The sequence below is a fragment of the Abrus precatorius genome, unplaced genomic scaffold (genome assembly GCF_003935025.1).
Source record: "Abrus precatorius isolate BTA unplaced genomic scaffold, Abrus_2018 Scaffold2, whole genome shotgun sequence".
NCBI lineage: Eukaryota > Viridiplantae > Streptophyta > Magnoliopsida > Fabales > Fabaceae > Abrus > Abrus precatorius.
Window position 1 is genome coordinate 13,890,703 of NW_020874362.1, and position 20,623 is coordinate 13,911,325.

Here is a 20,623-nt window from a genome sequence, read left to right on the forward strand (position 1 = left end):
AGAGTGTCCTTCATCTTCATTGACTTGTCTTTCTTGAATTGAGAGGGAATGGTGGGTGCTGAGGTGCAAGAGGTGGTGGCATAGATCTCTTTCACCATGAATACAGAAATAGAGGGAACAAATCTGATCCTCTCTTGATAGTCTCCAAACTCTACCCCTGCATTCTCACAAAGTAAAGTTATTAATGAAGGAAAGGCTAGTGAATCTCTCTTTGTTTTCAAATTATTTAGGATACATTCACTGATGACCTCTCCCACATCAATATACATCTCATTGACAATAGCAAAAAGAAGTTCTGCCCTTTTTACTGCCAGTGTTGAGTTGTGCTTGACTGACATAAAAGAATTCAGACTCCAACTTTGGCAAATGGTAGCAGTTATTTGGTAACAATTTCTGGTTGATCCAGCTTGGATGTTTTTGCTGGATCTCCTTCTTAGAGTGTTGCTCGCAGATCCAGCCTGGTTCTTCCTGGAGGAGCCAACTGGTGTATTCATAGAGGTTCTGGCCATTTTTCAGTTTCTGCAAAGATAATAAAAGAAATGTGCAAGTTAACTCCTAGCAGAATACAATTGCCTAAGTATAAAGTTCTGTACTGAAGAATTTTCAATCAAACAATTTACAGAAACTCCCTTCTTCTAAAAACATAACATGCATTCTGCTATCATGATGAGTTAACATATTATACACAAGCACATTTGCACATTATTAAGCATTGACAACCAGAACATGTTAACTACTAATATATAAGTTCAAAATGCAAACTTTCAGAATATCTCATGTTAATGCAGAGGGATCATTTCAGGCTATCAATCACTTTTTAACAAAATCTGTAATTTCAGTAGAAAACTATTTTATCAGAACAGGACATATCAGTATGCAGACAGAACAACACAGATGCACAAAATTGAACAACCCTATTCACAGAGTTTTAAATTGATATCCCTAATTTTGTAAGTTTTGAGTGCACACTTTGTCAGAAAAATAGGGTAATGGAGAGGGATATTTACAGATTGTTAATCAAAATTTAACACAGTTATATACTCCAATCATCAATTCAACCTTTTCAAAGAACTTGGTTTATGTCAACTCAGGTTCTGCAGAGATTTGGTTCATATAATGTGCAATGAAATTTCAACTATCCAAAAAAAAAAAAAAAACATGACATGAAACACTTATTCAGAGTATTGTTCATTTTATTGTTGAATCAATTAATATCAGATAGTTCCCCAAATACCCCATTCGACATTTTTTTTATTGCATCCCTAAAAGGCAACTTCATTATGTATTTACTATCAAAGCATCTCAGAGTAACGCAGAGACCTAGAGCAAATTCATCAATTAAATTCAAGCATTCACTTTCAACAATTATTATTTCAAACTTGTTCACTGAAGTCTTTTTAGGTCAAGGTAGTTTCTGCAGCAAATTTATTCATGTAAATGGCACAATGCAGATTTGCATCCTCTAAAAAAAAAATAATATAGATTACAGCAAAAATCTAATCTCATTATTTTGCAGTTACAATGTTGAATCAAATAACTCAGAACATTCCCAGTTACCCTCTTTGACATCTTCCTCACAACATTAAAACACATCCCAAAACCCAATCAGAGATTTCAGAAATAAGGATAAATGTACCTGGGATGGAGATGCAGAATATGTAAACTCGAGTAGGGTGAGAAGAATGTCTTTCTGGGTCACAATGCAGAGAGTGAGGGTTAGAGAGTAAGCAGAGAGAAAAAGGATTTTTAGGTTGAAGAGTGTGTACGTGTTCACTTTCAACTATATTTATAGCCACGCATGAGCACGTGACTACTCTTAGTAAACAAAGTGAATGTTACAGCATTTAAGATGTTCAGCGTGGTCACTATTTTTAATTAGAGTGAACGTTCCAAAGAGTTAGATTTTTCAGAGTTAGAGGCGCGTTATCACTATTGCTGGGCAAAGTGATAACGGGCAACTATGTTGCAACTTTTATTGATAAAAATAACGCACAAAGGTCCAGGTTATACTTACCTGTCCGAGGCTACTTTTTCCAGGGAAAGTGAGCACTCTTGTGATGATGTTTCCCCATCTGCCTCTACGTGATCACTCTCATCAGTGAAAGTGATAGTTCCAGAGGAGTATGTCACCATAATGCTTCTGCGTGATCACTTTTATCAGTAAAAGTAATCGCTCCAGAAGATTACTTCAAAATTCATTCTCTGTGAAACTCACTCCCTACAACATAATGACTCTTTTCATTAGTCCATTTCCTCTAAAACCTCAATTAACTCAATTGTCACTCTCTAATCCATCAAATACACACTCTAAACATTGAATCTCAATTCAAGTATCTCAAATGTACCTCAGAAGATAGATTTAGCATATTTTTATTGCAGAAATTACAGAAATTTAACTAACATGAACAATGAAAATTCTAAAACAAAATAGGAAGCTTAAAATGGGTTAGAAAGTGGATGTTCTAGCAATTATAATAGTCCTTGCAGACCCTTTCAGCTTATGCTTAACCATATTTTTAGGCTCAAAGTGGAAGTTCCAGCAAACTACCAGTTTCACTGTCAAAGCAATTGCAAAGCAACCAGAACTCAGATCATGAAGAAAAATAAAACTAAAAACCAGAAATTAACAAAATTTAAAGGGAAAAAATTGTGAGTTGCCTCTCACAGAGCGCTCTTTTAACGTCACTAGCTTGACGTTATTGATCTTTGATTCTAAGAGATGATTTTGCAGATAATGGCTCTTGCTCTATACTTACACATTTCCCCTTTTTCTTATCAACTTGCAGCTTTTCATTTAATTCAGAACATGGTTGAAATAATAGTGGAGGAACTTCTAGCAACTTGATATACTTATTAATTTTCTTTCCCTCCTTTTCATTGTCTTTATATGTTACTCCAGCAAGTATTTCTCTTGTAACAGAATCATCCTTCTGTTTTTCATGCTTAAAATTCTGCCCTCCTTGAAGAAATCGAAACTTCTTGTGTTTAGCTTCATCTATTAGCTCAGGTGCATCTTCAAACAACCGTTTTTTTTTGTTCCTTTCTCAGGTGGTGTCTTGCTGCTGTCCTTTGGTTCTTTTTTTTCCTCCTCTTCTTGATGTAATTCTTCTTGTAGTTGGTTCACTGCATTATTAACACAGGGAAGAGAGTCTAGTTGCAGAATGCATTCTTTCACTACCTCATCTTGCTCTTCATGAACACTATAATCTGCTGCAACTATTGTGCTTTCCAAGACTGCAATTTCATTATTTTTCTCCAAGGGTGGTGGTATCACAACATCTATTATATCAATCTTCATGCAGCTCATATCATCACTTGGATGTTTAATGGCTTCAAATACATTGAAAATGACTTTTTCCTCTTGTTGCTTATCTTGAATCTTGTTTTCTTCATATTTTTCTAATGCTCTCTCTCTTTTTCAGCAGCCTTTGGACTTGAAATTTCTACCTCACTCCTTGTGAAAGCAACTTGGCATTGCTCTATTGAGTCCATTATGGTATTGCTAGGTAATCTCTCATCATTCCTTTTTAACAATTGTTCTGAAATTTGTCCTATTTGTATCTCCATCTTCTCCATGGATGCTTCTTGATTCTTGAAACTTGACTGAGAAAATTTCATGAATTGGAATAAAGTTTCTTCAAGTTCATTCATTCTTTTTGAAGAAGTTTGTGAAGGTTGCAGTCCTCCTTGAGGTTGAGAATATGACACTTGAGAATAAGGTTGTGAAGAATGAGGATTAAAGAATGGTGTTGTTGCAACTAACATTTGTTGATTCCAATCATAATATGTCTGACTTTTGTTAGCTTGATATTGATATTCATGAGGAAAGGTATATTCAGATCTTTGAAAATTTCCTCCAAAATTGATTTCTTCTTGAAATTCTAGTGCAGCCACATCATATGTTTCATTCAAATCATTTTCACTGTAAAAATCACACACCAAAGGGTTAGTTTGGGCAACTCTAGCTTGAAAATTAGTAATTAAACCTTCAAAAGCATTTGCTTCATAAGCTCCTGTTCTTGCAACATGGCTTTGATGGAAATTCTTATACATGCTGGTTGTTGTCAAACAATAGAGCAACTTTATTTTTTCTTTGTTTTTTTTTCTTGTATACAAAAAGAAAGAACACAAAAGTCAAATCAAATTTGTAACTAGGAAAAATGAAATATGAAATTATGCAAAAAATTACAAAACATAACATGCAGCAAATATAGAAAATTATGCAGAAAAATAAAAAAACAAGATTATGTAGAAAAATGCAAAAGAAAACAGAAAAGCTACAAAACAAAATATGTAGAAAACACAGAAATTTATGCAGAACAAAAATTAAAATTATGCAGAAGAATGAAAAACAAAATTATGTAGAAAATACAGTGTTAATTCTATCAGAATCAGAAATTCATGAATCCAAAAAACATAGAAATTATGCAGAATGAAGTTTACAATTATGCAGAAACATGAAAAATGAGATTATGCAGAAAATGCAAAAGAATGCAAAAACTTTATGCAAAAGACAGCAGAACTTATGCAGAAATCTACACAAGATGTAGAGAAATTATGGAGAAAAACTTGAAAGCAAAACAACAACAAAAATAAATGCTCAATCTAGTTACTTTTCTGCTACTAATGATATTGAAATTCAAAATTCCCCGGCAACGGCGCCAAAAACTTGTTGTTTGCAATCTAAACACTAGCAAGTGCACTAGGATTGCAGCAAGTAATGAGTAAATTTAAGATCCAAGTATCGTCTCAACAGGGAATTAGGAACTCAATTATCACTTCACAAAAAAATAACCATTTGAGCCATACGAATTTGGGAAGAGAGTTGTATCATATAAAAGCAATAATCAGAGTAATCAAAAGTAAAGAACTTGCAGAAAAACAGAGTATAAGATTTGTGATGAAATGAAATAGCAATGAAGGATAGTTAGGAATTTACTTCACAAGAATATCAATATCAATCCAATTAAATCCTCTGAACATTCAAGTAATTGTATAATTGACAATCAGTTTCACATATACCTAGCCAAAGGTTAATTCCTTAACTCATTAACCCTAACAATCCACTAAACCTCCCTAATCCCTTAGGTGAGATTCAATTTCAGGTAGCATTAAGAATTAGAACTATAAGATTGCAGAATTAGGTCTCCTTATCCCTAAGAAATCCCTAAACTCTGGTTGCCAAGTCAGATCGGAGCAAACAATCCAATTCCCATTGGTAAAGATTCCTCTTGATTAATCAAATGAATTTCCATTCAAAGATTGCATGAAAAGCAGAATTAACAACTCAATTAATCCAAGAACTTAAAGTTCAGAAGATAAAGTCGAATCAATACATCAATTCGAGTTCCATAAACCCCTAACTATGGGAAATTAAGCACACATTGCAACAAAAACAGAGAAAGAAGAAGAAGAAGATGAAGAAGAAGAATGCAGAGCAGCCATGGCCACGAGCTCCAATCTGATCCCTCTTCTTGGAGCTTCAAGCTTCGACCCCAATCTTCTCTCCACTCTCTCTCAACGAGAATCTAACTAACAAAACAGAAAATGAGCAAAAGATTCCTAGTTTCGCGCTTCAATCATGTATTTATAGAAACCCCAGTTCTGCGCGTTGTCACTTTTCTTCACAAGAGTAACCATGCAAAAGCTTTATGTAGTGCGCGTGTTCACTTTCAAGAGCAAGAGTAACCACGCGCAACTTGCAGAGTTGAAGGCTTCTCTGGAACATTCACTTTAATTCATAAGAGTGGCAACGCAGGAGGTCGAGGGCTGCGCGTGATCACTTTCGTGAGTAATAGTAACCACGCGCAAGCTGTCCTGATACAAGTGCCTCTGGAACGCTCACTTTCGTTGGTGAAAGTGACAACGCGCAGCTCATCAGGAATGAAGTCTCTCTGGAACGTTCACTTTCGTTGGCGAAAGTGATAACGCACACTGGCAACGCTCACTCTTGTAAATAAAAGTGATTACGCACAGGCTCCTCTTCTCATTTAGGCTCTGGAATGATCACTTTCACTAACAATAGTGATCACGCCCAGCCTGCATCCCATAATTCTTGTATTTTGGAGTCCAACATTGCCATTCTTCCTCTTCCTTTCCATTGATAATCCATTTCCATGACTTTTGCTTAGATTATTCCTTCAAAAACAAGATAAATTCCTTAAGAACTAAGCATAAATTCTACAAATGCGAAAATAACTACAAATTGAAATAAAACTTTCAATCATTCTCTTTTTCTGAGTTTTTCTGCTTTCTTCATATATTTTCCTTATTAAATGAGCTAGAATTATGTTAAAATATCAGTAAAAATATGGATTCATCAATAGCATATATGAGTTTAGCTCTCTTCACTGCTAGAGTGGAGCTATGCCTAACAGGCATGAATGAACTTAAAATAAATGTGCTCCACACTTTTGCAAAGGGCAAAAGGTTCTTGGTAGTGATGCATTTGGGCTTTTCTGATAGATTCAGCTCCCAAGTAGTCCCTGGTTTCCCAATCCTCTCAAGGACTTGAACATAGTCCTTATCTTCAGCATCCCTGAACGCTTTAAAGTCTTGCTGCCCAGGTTGTTTTTTACTCTTAATGTTGAGGACTCTATTGATGTTAGCAGTAGAAAAATCAACTATTGTCCCCTTGACCATTGAATGGTATTTAGGCAGCTGATCTCCCTTGAATCTCATGGCATTGGCATAAAATTCTTGTGTAATGTCTCTCTAGCCAATGCCAGCCATCATGCAGAAGGATTCCCATTCTCTTTTCTGAATTTCCTCCTTGTATTCTGGATAATGGTCTTCAGCTATCTCAATTGCTCTATCTTGGACAATCTTTCTTCTCAAGATATTAGCTCTGAAATAATTCTCATGAGCTATGCTCCTGAACCTTGGATCATGTTGAGGATTTGGCCTTGATGAAGAGGCTCCTACTAATCTTCCTCTCTTTGCTCTAGAAGTACCTCTAGAAGAGCCAACTGGAGTGTTGTCTGATGTCCTTACCATTTTTTTTTAAAAAAAAAATATTTCCTGCATAAAAAGAATATTTCAATACACTGAAAGACATGAATGCAATGCAATGCAGGACATTTTCAATTTCAGAATAGCAGAATAGAAATAATGCAGAACATAAGAATATCATAACAATGCAGAATATGGTTCCTTAAAGCATTTAAACTCAGATATTCATGATTTTGAATGCAAAATGCTAGAGTTCAAGAGTTATATTTATGCAGAAATTTCTTCCTAACTATTTTTCACTTTAAGTCCTAAGGTTAACTCATACAATCTGTCAATGTAGGTCTTTTTCCATCTAAAAATCTTTCAATTGAAGTGAGAATTACTCTACGTTGCCTTGTAATTGCATGTTCAGATTAGTTATTAACAAGAAAATTTCTATTTTTCCATTACTCAGTGTTATCCCCAATTTTGCAAAATGAAGAACCCTAATTTCTAAATCAGAGAAGTAGAATACTGACCTGGATTTGGAGAAATGTGCAGAATGAACTTCAATTGATTGCTTAGAAACAAATTTCGTTCAGCAAAAGGTCAGAAAGATCAAGAATTTGAGAAATGAGATGAAGAAATGAAGATTTGAGATTCTGAAAATGGCTCTGCGTGGTTCCTTTTATGCATTTTAATGGACACGCTTACTGCACGTGGCCACTTTTTTGAGAAAAAATGGAAGTTGTACAGATGATGCTGTGTGCGTGTTCACTTTTTCTGGTAAAGGTGAACACTTTGAGGGTAAATAGCATGTGCGTGTTCACTATTGCTAGAAATAGTGAACGTTCCAGAGGGCTTTGCATTGAGTAATTTGAAATGAATTGCGCGTGTTCACTTTTTCCAGAAAAAGTGATCACGCGCAAGTAATATCCTTCTGCATGATTACTATTACTAGAAAAAGTGGTAACGCGCATCAACTTTAACTTGAAACTACACATAACTCATGCGCGTGATCACTATTATTAGAAAAAGTAACTACGCGCATCACATACCTCTATTTAAGCCTGGGCGTGGTTACTTTCACTGGGAAAAGTGATTGTTCCAGAGAAGGGTGTCTTCCAAAGGGTTCTGCGTGTTCACTTTCATCAGCAAAAGTGATTGTTCCAGAGAAGGGTGTCGTTCCTTGCTCCTCTGCGTGATCACTTTTCTACAAAATAGTGACTCCTTTTGTTATTCAAAGCTCCTTAGAAACTTAATTGCCTCATGCATTCAATTTCAATCATCTCATTTATGCATCCACAGTATGAGCCTTCATTGAATCAACACATTATTCCTAAAACACACATAAAACAGAATCTAAAATCAGAAAATTGCTGAAATTGAAATAAAGAATTAACAAAAGTTTAAGTAAATTACAAATAGAGTAAAAATGGTTCAGAAATGTGAATTGCCTCTCACAAAGCGCTCTTTTAATGTCACTAGCTTGACGTTAAATGTTTCTCACTGCTGAGAAACCAAGTTAATGCAAAAAGCGTTCCTATTGAATTCTCCTCCATTGTAAATCTTCAGTCTTTGGCCATTGACTTTAAACTCTCTCCCTTCTCTTTGATCTTCAAGTAACACAGCACCAAAGGGAGATACTTCTTTTACCATAAAAGGTCCTGACCATCTAGACTTGAGTTTTCCAGGAAACAACTTCAATCTAGAATTGAATAGTAGAACTAACTGCCCTGGTCTGAATTCTCTCTGCAAGATGAATCTGTCATGTATTCTTTTAGTCCTTTCTTTATACAGTTTTGCATTTTCATATGCAATTTGTCTTAATTCCTCCAGTTCATGTAGTTGTAACACTCTCTTTTCTCCAGCCTTGGTTGAATCAAAATTCAGCCATTTAGTAGCCCAATATGCTCTATGTTCAAGTTCCATAGGAAGATGACATGATTTCCCAAACACTAATTGATATGGTGACATACCAATTGGTGTTTTGAATGCAGTTCTGTATGCCCATAATGTATCATCAAGCTTCCTTGACCAATCTTTTCTTGAGTTACTGACTACTTTCTCTAATATCTTCTTGATTTCTCTATTTTAAATTTCCACTTGTCCGCTTGTTTGAGGATGATAAGGAGTTGCTACTCTGTGTTTTACTCCATACTTATCCAGAACATTATCAAGGTATTTATTGCAGAAGTGTGATCCTCCATCACTAATCAGAATTCTTGGCACTCCAAATCTTGAAAAAATATTTTTCTTTATAAAGGAAATCACCACTTTGGCTTCGTTTGTTCTGGTTGGTATAGCTTCCACCCATTTAGACACATAATCCACTGCCACAAGTATGTATTCATGAGAAAAAGAAGTTGGAAAGGGTCCCATAAAGTCTATTCCCCATACATCAAACAGTTCCACCTCCAAGATATTGTTCAAAGGCATCTCATGTCTTCTAGAAATGTTACCAACTCTTTGGCATTTATCACAGTTTTCTACATGAATTTTTGCATCTCTGAACAATGTAGGCAAGAAAAATCTAGCTTGTAATACTTTGGCAGCTGTTCTTGATTCACCATGATGGCCTCCACAATCTGAATTGTGGCAATGCCATAGGATATTAGCTTGTTCTTTCTGTGAAATACATCTTCTCAAAATGCCATCTACTCCAATTTTGAATAGATGAGGATCTTCCCAAATATAGAACTTGCTGTCATGAAGAAATTTCTTTCTTTGCTGCCAATTCATTCTCTTTGGAATGTGCTAAGTGGCCTTAAAATTTGCTATATCAGCAAACCAAGGTACTTCATCCACAGTTAGCAGCTTTTCATCAGGAAATTCTTCATTAATATCCAAGTAATCTGATGACATTGTATCCAATGGAATTCTGGATAGATGGTCTGCAACACCATTCTCTTTTCCTTTCTTATCTCGAATTTCTAACTCAAATTCTTGAAGTAGTAGAATCCATCTCAGCAGTCTTGGTTTAGCATCCTGCTTAGAAAACAAATATTTTAGAGCAGCATGGTCAGTATATACCACAACCTTGGACCCTACTAAATAAGACCTGAATTTATCAAAAGCAAATACTATAGTAAGCAACTCTTTTTCAGTGGTTGTGTAATTAATCTGTGCAGAGTTTAGGACTCTACTAGCATAGTAAATCACATGTAGTCTTTTATCTTTTCTTTGTCCTAATACAACACCCACTGCATTGTCACTTGCATCACACATTAGCTCAAATGGTATAGTCCAGTCAGGTTTAACAAGAATTGGAGCAGAAATCAGTTTTTCTTTTAAGATAGTAAAAGCATGCATACAAGATTCATCAAATACAAATGCTGCATCCTTTACAAGCAAGTCACTCAGAGGTTTGGTAATTTGAGAAAAATCTTTAATAAACCTCCTATAAAACCCAGCATGGCCTAAGAAACTTCTAATTCCTTTCACATTCACTGGTGGAGGTAATTTACTAATCACTTCTATTTTAGCTTGATCAACCTCCATCCCTCTAATTGAAATCTTATGGCCAAGCACTATTCCTTCTTGCACCATAAAGTGACATTTCTCCCAATTTAACACCAAGTTAGTGTCTTGACATCTCTGCAAAACAATGGACAAGTTAGATAAACAATCATCAAATGAATTCTCAAAAACAGAAAAGTCGTCCATGAATACCTCAATTGTTTTCTCAACCAAGTCAGAAAAAATAGCTAACATGCACCTTTGAAATGTAGCTGGAGCATTACACAGCCCAAAAGGCATTCTTCTATATGCAAATATTCCAAAGGGACAAGTAAAAGCAATTTTTTCTTGATCAATTGGATCTACAGCAATTTGGTTATAGCCTGAATATCCATCTACAAAGTAGTAAAATGCATGTCCAGCTAACCTTTCTAGCATTTGGTCTGCAAAAGGTAGAGCAAAATGATCTTTTCTGGTTGCATCATTCAGCTTTCTATAATCTATACACATCCTCCATCTTGTGACAGTCCTTGTGGGTATCAACTCATTCTTTTCATTTGGTACTACAGTCATTCCACCCTTTTTAGGTACCACTTGCATAGGACTTACCCAATTGCTGTCTGAAATAGGATATATGATCCCTGCATCTAATAGTTTAATGATTTCCTTCCTTACCACTTCCTTCATGGCAGGGTTTAATCTTCTTTGAGGCTGCACAACTGGTTTAAAATTTTCTTCAAATAAAATTCTGTGCTTACAAAAGGATGGATTTATACCTTTCAAATCTGAGATGCTTCACCCTATTGCTGATTTATGGGTTCTCAAAATTCTCAGCAACTTCTCCTCCTCTTCTTCCTTGAGTTCATTGCTTATGATAACTGGATTTTCATGTTTATAATCTAAGAATGCATATCTCAAGTGAGATGGAAGTTGCTTTAATTCCAGCTTCTGACTTATCTCTTCTTCTCCTTCATTTTTCAACTCCTCTTTGATTGATTCTTCTGCAGGTATTAAAGTAGGTAGAGTTTCCAATTGCTGCTCCATTTCAAATACGTTTTCATCTTCAAAATGCAGAGATTTAGTATTTCCTGCAGCTATGGTTTCTCTCAACACAGAAATTTCGTCAAATCCATTTAAAGAATAAGGAGTGATCATAGAATCCAATGTATTTACTCTCATACATGTGTTATCATCAATTGGATATTTCAAAGCTTCAAATACATTAAATATTACCTTTTCCTTTTGAACTCTAAGCATTAACTCTCCTTTTTGCACATCAATGAGAGCTCGTCCAGTTGCAAGGAAAGGTCTGCCCAAGATTAATGGTATGTTTGCATCTACCTCCATGTCCAATATGACAAAATCTGCAGGAAAAATAAATTTGTCAACCTTAACCAACAAATCCTCTACTACTCCATATGGATAAGTATATGATCTATCAGCTAATTGCAATGTAATGTTGGTTGGTTTCACTTCCTCTATCCCCAATTTCTTCATAATGGCTAATGGCATCAAATTAATGCTTGCCCCTAAATCACACAATGCTTTTCCCACAGTACAATTTCCTATTTCACAAGGTATGCTAAAGGATCCTGGGTCTTTTAATTTTTGAGGAAGTTTTCTTCTAAGAATAGCACTGCACTCCTCTGTCAAGGGTACCGTCTTATCATGTTCTTACTTCCTTTTCTTGGAGAGTAGTTCCTTCATGAATTTGGCATAGGATGGCATTTGCTCCAAAGCTTTAGCAAATGGAATGTTAATTTGCAGCTTTTTGAACACATTTAGAAACCTCTCATACTGCTCCTCTTGCTTAGGATTTTGCACTCTTTGAGGATAAGGCAGTCTCTTATATTTTTTCCAGATCAATTGGCTTGTAAGTGTCCTCAAATAATTGCTTCTTTGTCTTTCTTTCAGGACTTTTATGAACTTCTTCATTCTTTTCTGAATGTTCTCTCTTTAGTAGCTTGAAGTTTCCTTGCTGCAATTCTTCTTTTAAATTTCTTTCCTCTGCTGTATTTTCTACTTGCTTTTCTGCTGCAACATTATTCAGTTTCTTTTTAGCTAGTTTTGGACTGGCTACAACAGCTCCACTTCTTGTAACTATAGCTTGACATTGTTCCTTTGGATTCACTACTGTGTTACTTGGAAATCTTCCTTCATCTCTGCTTGTTAATTGTTTAGCCAGCTGTCCAATTTGAGTTTCTAACTTCTTCATAGAAGCTTCTTGATTCTTGATGTTGGATTGGGTGACTTTCATGAATTGTAACATTGTTTCCTCAATCTCGTTCATTCTTTCACTCATTGGTCTAGCTGAATGTTGACTCCTTTGAGGTTGAGTAGAAGAATTTCCTTGAAAGTACTACTTTTGTTGGTGATTTCCTGCATTTGAAAATGGAAGAGATGTATTAGTGCTTTTCATTGTAGAATTCTGAGGATTCCAATTATAAAATTGTTGATTCCTATTATTAGAATACTGAAATCCAGGAGGAAATGATTGTTGAGGATAAGATTGTTGCTTTCTTTGATAATTCCCCATATAATTGACTTACTCTTGCGGTTCAGGGGTAGGTACATCACATGCACCATTAGCATGATTCCCTCCACAAAAATCTCATGTCAACTGACTTGTTACCACATTTCCAGTCTGCAAATTATTAATCTGCTGAGTCAAAGCTGCTATTTGATCAGAAAATAATTGGTTCTACAGCTGATTCTGTGCAAGAAAAGTTTCCATCATCTTTGCTTCGTATTCATTGCCTCTTCTTGTATTCCTCAAGTTGGAATTCTGATACATGGATGAAGCCATCATCTCAATGATTCTTTGGGCTTTTTCCAAGGATTTCATACTCAAAGATCCTCCTGCAGCTGCATCAATCATAGTTCTAGTTACTACATTCATTCCATTATAAAAAGTTTCCAGCTGCATCCATTCTGGAATACAATGATGTGGACATCTTCTCAGCAACTCTTTATATCTTTCCTATGCTTCATAAAGTGATTCTCCTTCCTACTGCACAAAAGATGTTATTTCTCCTCTCAGCTTAGCAGCTTTTGAGGGAGGAAAATATTTTGTTAGAAATTTATTCACAAGTTCAGTCCATGTGGTGATACTTCCCTGAGGCTGTGCTTGTAACCAACATTTGGCTTTGTCTCTTAAAGAAAATAGAAATAGCCTCAGTCTTATAGAATCTTCACTTACTCCATTCATCCTTATAGTATCACACAACTGCAGAAAATTAGAAATATGCAGATTAGGATCATCAGAAATTCCACCAGAAAATTGGTCCTGCTGCACTAGGTGAAGTAAGGCTGGTTTTATCTCAAAATGATTGGCTTGAATGGTTGGTCTAACAATTGAAGAATTATAGCCTTGCATATCTAGAATTGCATAATCTCCTAGTGTTCTCATTCTCTGTTGTTTTGCCATTTCAACTTTTGGAGTTGGTTGTCTAAAAGGTGAATGTTTCCTCTTTGCAAAAGGAGTGACTTGAAATTCTGGAGAATGTATAACCTCTAGATCACTGTCACTTCCTACAGATCTCTCTGCTCTAGTCTCTTTTCTTAATCTCCTAAGAGTTCTATCAATGTCAGCATCAAAGACAAGAGTAGATTTATTTTTGTTTTTCCCACGCATATACAACTAAACACAGATATAGTATAATGAAAACAGAAAACTGCATATGTAATGTAATATTTGAAGAAAATTTAAAGAAACAAATGCTCAATCTAGTTATTTTCCTATTACTAATGATATTGAAACAAATTATTCCCCGGCAATGGCGCCAAAAACTTGTCACAATCTTTACAACTGCTGTTGCATTGAAGGTAAACTGACTAGCAAGTGTACTAGTGTTGTTGTAGCAAGTTATAAAAAATCTTAGAATTAAATTGAGTTCCAAGTATCGTCCTCAGGGAATAAAGTTCTCAATTACCACTTCACAAGATCAGAATTAGTTGAGCTTTACAAATTTCAGATGGATTTGGTATGAATGTATAAAAAATGAAATTAGAAAGTAAAATAGAACAGTTAGTACAAAAGTATATAGTAAACAGATGTAGAAAGAGTAGTTAGGAAATTGTTTCACCAAAACTTCAACATTGAATCAATAAAGTTTTGAACTTTTAAGCATTTAGATGGAATGACAATCAGTTTCACGTTATATTAATCAAAGGACAATCCCTTGCCTCAATGAATCTAACATCTGATCAAATCACTCTAATCCCTTAGATCTAATCCAATCAAATGCTGCATTAAGTTTGAGAAACCAAAAGATTGCAAGATTAAGATATCTTATCCCTAAGAAACCAATAACGTTGGCAATTAATTCAGATCTGAGAAACAAATTCAATTCCCATTGATAAGAGTTCCTCTATGATTAGTTGATCAAATTTCCATTCACTACTTTAACAGCAGAATCAATCACTCAATCCAATCCAAAACTCAAAGTTCAGATCCAAAATCAATTCAACATTTCCATTTCAGATTCACAGTTCCTAACCACAAAGAGTTTAAGCAAACATTACAAAAAGAGAAGAGAAGAGAAGAGAAGAGGAGAAGAGAATGAACAAAGAAGAAACATCTTCAAGCCAATCTCTGATCCCTCAAGAAATGAAGCTTGGTGTTCGTCCTCAATCTCCCTCTCTGACTCTCTCAACAACAAAAACAAATGTAAAATGAAAAATGAACAAAAAATTCAAAATTCCTGAGCTAACTGCCTTTTATAGAATTCCCACTCTGCTGGCGTGATCACTTTTTCCAGCAATAGTAATCACGCAGAGGCTAATTCTTCATTTCCACTTGCGCGTGTTCACTTTTGCTGGTGATAGTAGCCACGCGCACTTCAAAGTGTTCACTTTTGTTGAAAATAGTAGCCACGTAGAAGCTTCCTTTGCTAATGTCATGCGCGTGTTCACTTCTGCTAGAAATAGTGAACACGCAGAAGCTCCTTTCTTGCGCGTGTTCACTTCTGCTGGAAATAGTGAACACGCGCAGCTACTCTTCTTGGAGGACTCTCTGGAATGCTCACTTTTTCTAGAAAAAGTGATTACGCAGAAGCTCTTCTCATTGCAACCTCTCTGGAACGATCACTTTTGCCAGTAAAAGTGATTACGCAGAAGCTCTTCTCCATTTTATGGTTCTGGAGTGATCACTTTCACCAGCGAAAGTGATCACTCAGAGGCTGTTCTTCAATTATCAACTTCTTTCCTCCAATTTTTGCTACTTTTCTTCTATTTTTCCTTTGATCATCCAATCCTCATGAACTTAGCTCAGAATTCCCTACAAAGGCATACTTGAAATGTCACTTTTTACGTAGAAAATCAATGAATTTTAAAATAATTATGTTTAAAAGTGACATGCAACATTTTATTAATTTTTTAAGGGTTTTCTACTATTTCTAGCATGTTTTCTTTATTAATTGCACTAAAAACTATTGTAAAATACTAGTAAAATATGGATTCATCAATCATATGCATTATTATTAGGGATGGTTGAATGCTTGTGAAATTGACTATGATTGTGATTACATTTATCTCCCTATTATATGCTTGAACTTTGTATGATGCTGAGTGAGAATGGTTGAATGAATTTATGACTATGATGCCACCTTCCTTGGGGTTTGGCTGTGATTGTTGTTTGTGTTTGGAGAACTCACCCCTGTGTTTGTGTTGTTCGTATCGCTTTTCTTTTATTTATATAGATGAACAGGAACAAGGTAAAGGTGTTCATCCTTTCTTCTGAGGATGACATATGGGTGTTTGACTTCGCGGCCTAGCAGAGTGTTTTCCGCGGAGTTGCCCGAGTGATTCATGGAGTTGATAGTGGAGGCTCATAGATTACCCAGTATACTGCCGACACACCCATCGAGATTATCTTTTTTGTACCTCCTGGTGACACTCAGTTACCTTATCCCGCCTTGTTTGCTTCTCCCACACCCATGTCTGTAGACCCCCGTACACCTACTGCGAGACCTACTACTGCACCTGCACTATTCTCTTTTATGTCCCCCACTTCTCCACCTGTGCCAATGGAGAGGGATATCCATGTGGTGGAATCCTCCATTAGGTATACCACCATGCCCTCTTACATGCACCCCACACACCCATCTACTTTGGTTCCACCTGCTGTTACCCGTTCATCCCCTCACCCTGTTGGATGGATAGAGAAGGATAGTGGAGATTCTGTGGCTGCAACTCCTAGTTCCGCTTCCCCGACATCATCTGAAGAGTTTGACCCTATTGAGGATTATTCGCCTCTTGATTGATGTTATTTTTAGTTATGTTGTAGTGGAACTGCTCTTCGCGAGTTGAGTCTATTTCTATCTTACTTATGTTGTACTTGAACCATGTTGACCATACTGTTGAACTATGAACCTATTGTTTCCGCACATTATATTTAATATATTTGAGGTATCTTCTGATGATGAGTTGTGATGATTTTGATATTAGTAAATTATTGATAGTAAGTTATAGATTGATGAGATGAGAAGATGTATGCATGTTAACTCTTCTCTTGAAAGAGAACTATTATTGCAAGTTGTGTATGTGTGAAAAAAAAAAATAATGACCAGATTTTGGTGTTTTCTGAATTATCATGTTATAAAGTAGTTATCAACAATGTAGTGAAATAGGTCGCTACAGTTGCGCGTAATCACTATTATTCATAAGAGTGATCACGCGCAACCACTTGAGCTTTGCGCAATCACTTTTATCAACAAGAGTGATAGTTCCAGAGAGCCTTCAATATCAGGAAAGTTGCGCGTGGTCACTTTTTCTCATAAAAGTGTTAACGCGCAACCATAAACCTTCTGCGTGGCTACTATTTCTCATAAAAGTGATAACGCACAAATCTGGAAAATTCTATAAATAACAGAAACGTGCAGATTTTTGGGAGTTCAGTTTTATTTTCTATTTTTCTGTTAAATTGTCGTTGAGAGAGATTAAGAGAGAAGATTGGGGTTAAGTCTTGAAGCTTCCACAAAGAGGAATCGGATTGGAGCTTCCGGCTATGGCTTCTTGGAGTTTTTTTTCTTCTTCTTCTTCTTCTTTCTCTTCTCCCATGTCTGAGTAGTTTTCTTGTAGTTAGGGGTTTATGGAACTTGAATTGATGTATTAATTTGACTCTTGCTTCTGAATTTTGAGTTCTTGGATTAATTGAATTGTGAATTCTGTTTTTCTTGCAATCTATGAATGGAAATTCATTTGATTCATCTTAGAGGAACAATTACCAATGGAAGTTGGATTTGCTTCTCTGATCTGAGTTAGCAATCAGAATTTGGGGATTTCTTAGGGATAAGGAGACCTAATTCTGCAATCTTAAGGTTCTAAGTCTTAATGCAACTTGGAATTGAACTTCACCTAAGGGATTAGGGTGGTTTAGTTGCTTGTTAGGGTCAATGAGTTAAGGAATTAACCTTTGGCTATTGCTATGCGAAACTGATTGTCAATTAACCAAGTTCTTGAATGTTCAGAGGCATAATTGAATTAATACTGATATTCTTGTGTAAGTAAATTCCTAACTATTCTTCATTCCTGTCTCATTTCATTACATACTCTATTTTTCTGCAAGTTCTTTGCTTTAATTGCTTTGGTTTACTGCTATTATATGTTACAAATCTCATTCCAAAATTCGTATGGCTCAAATGGTTATAATTCTGTGAAGTGGGTCTTGAAACCTAAATTCCCTGTGGAGACAATATTCTGATCGTAAATTTACTCATCACTTGCTGCAATCCTAGTGCACTTGCTAGTGTTAGATTGTGAACAACAGAAACGTTCTGGACTATCTAAGAATTACCAAAAAGATTGAGAAAAGGACTTTTTTGCAATTAACATAAAGTAACATGACTAAACTGCAAATAATGTAACATGAGAGAAAACCTTTGCAAAATTTTTTTTCAGTATTTTATTCCTGTGTATAATTATATTTTGAAACTTTTCCCACTAGTTTTACTTTTTTTGGATTTAAATTGATTTATTTATGATTTTTCTAAGTTTCTGCTACATGAAAATAGTATTCCGGGAGCAATGTTCTTTGATTCAATTTCGTTTTGATTTATCTCTGTGGCATTATTTTATCTCTATTTTTTTATAGAAATAGACTTACTAATGGAACTTTTCTCACTGGTTTCATTTGATTTGGATTTGAAACAAAATAGATATGAATTTTTGAATATTATGATGTGTGTGAATGATTTCCTGAGAACAGCTCACTATAAGTTCTCTTTGTCTTAAGTTCCATCCATAATATTATTTTATTTATATTTTTTTACAAAATTATACTTCATAGGTAAAATATTTGCTCTGAGTTTGCATAAATTGAAGTTAAATTTAAATACTTATGATTTTCTCAATATGCTCTTGTACTAGAGTAACGTTTTGTGCATGCTACTGAGAAATCTATTTTAGTTTTAAAATTTATAAGTAGTGTTATTTTATTATTATTTTTTATGAAAACAGAGACTATAAGAGAAATATTCCCACTGGTTTGATGAATTTTGGACTTAAAATAAAATAGTTATGACTTTTCTATTTGACTGATTCTGAGAAGTATGTTACTAAGAGTGACAGAGAATGTTTAGGGTTTTTTTTGGAATATGGAAGCCATAAATTTTTAATTACATTTTTATAGGAAACTAGATAACCAAAGTGAAAGAATGCCACTGATTTCATGAGATTTTATGATGAATTGAATAACTTATGATTTTTCCAATATCTCCCTATGGAGACGATACTCTGATCTTAAAATTACTCAATACTTGCTGCAATTCCTAGTGCACTTGCTAGTGTTTAGAATTGTAACAAGTTTTTGGTGCCGTTGCTAGGGAGTTTGAGTTTCAATATCATTAGTAACAGAAAAATTGCTAGATTGAGTTCTTGTTGTCTTAATTTTTCTCTGTAGTTAGTATTACATTCAAGTTACTCTGTTCTGTTTTTAATAGATAAGTGTAGAATAATAGTAGAGAATTTCTGCATCATTCTGCAATTGTTAGACTTGCATTTCACATGTATTTGCTAATATTTTTCTACATAATCTTTGTTAGTGTATATCTTACTATTGAATTTTAGTTTAACTTTGTTAATTTTTTGTTTGTATATGCGAGGGAAAAACAAAAATAAAGCAACTTTGGTATTTGATCCAGACATAGACCAAACTCTAAGGAGGTTGAGAAGTGAAGCAAGATTTAAGCAAATTCAAATAGAGGAGCAAGAGAGTTTTACATCTTCACCTCAACCTAGTCAGATTCCCAGACAAAGAAAGATGGTAGAGCCACACAAACTGAGAACATTAGGGGACTATGCAGTTCCTAATTTACAAGGGTTCAGCTTTACTATTTTGAGACCTACAATTCAGGACAACCACTTTGAGATAAAACCTGCACTTTTAAATTTTAAAACCTGTACTTTTAAATTTGGTACAGCAAGACCAATTTGCAGGAGGCCATTCAGATAATCCAAATTTGCACATATCAAAATTTTTTCAACTTTGTGACACAATCAAAACTAATGGGGTGAGTGAAGATGCAATTAGACTCAGATTATTCCCATTTTCATTGAGAGACAAAGCCAAGTGCTGGCTTCAAGCTCAGCCACAAGGTAGCATACATGGGCTGATTCGGTGAACAAGTTGCTAATCAAGTATTTTCCTCCTTCTAAAGCTGCAAAAATCAGAGGGGAAATCACATCATTTGTTTAGCAAGATGGAGAGCTATTGTATGAGGCATGGGAAAGATACAAAGAGTTATTAAGGAAATGTCCTCATCACTGCATACCTGAATGGATGTAACTTGAAACAATCTATAATGGAATGATTGCAGCAACTAAAACCATGATAGATGCAACAACTGGAGCTTTATTGAGTTCAAAAACCTTGGAAGAAGCATAGCAAATTATAGAGATGATGGCTTCTTCGATGTATCAAAATCTTAATAAAAGACAAGCTTCAAGGAGAGGAGGTTATCAGATCAAATCCATAGAAGCCTTGCTTGCTCAAAACCAACTACAGAATCAACAATTCTCTGAACAACTTGCTGCGTTAACTCAAAAAATAAGTAACATGCAGACTAGTGTTGTTCAAAATTCACAACTGAGTTGTGATTTCTGTGGTGGCAACCATGTGAATGGAGCTTGTGTTCCCACAGTTATAGAACAACCTGATCAAGTCAACTATATGGAGAAACTAGTACCACTCACTGAGGAGTGCAGTGCAATTTTACAGAGGAAATTGCCTCAAAAG

General features: G+C 35.2%; 2 non-coding genes across 2 annotated transcripts; one reads left to right on the forward strand and one right to left on the reverse strand.

Annotated features, from left to right (window-relative positions):
* The first annotated feature begins 13,325 nt into the window (after positions 1-13,325).
* Positions 13,326-13,432, forward strand: LOC113860301. Its single transcript, XR_003503756.1, has one exon. It is a non-coding gene; the product is annotated as a small nucleolar RNA R71 (small nucleolar RNA).
* Positions 13,433-20,050: 6,618 nt separating this feature from the next.
* Positions 20,051-20,157, reverse strand: LOC113860305. Its single transcript, XR_003503760.1, has one exon. It is a non-coding gene; the product is annotated as a small nucleolar RNA R71 (small nucleolar RNA).
* Between the last annotated feature and the right edge of the window lie 466 nt (positions 20,158-20,623).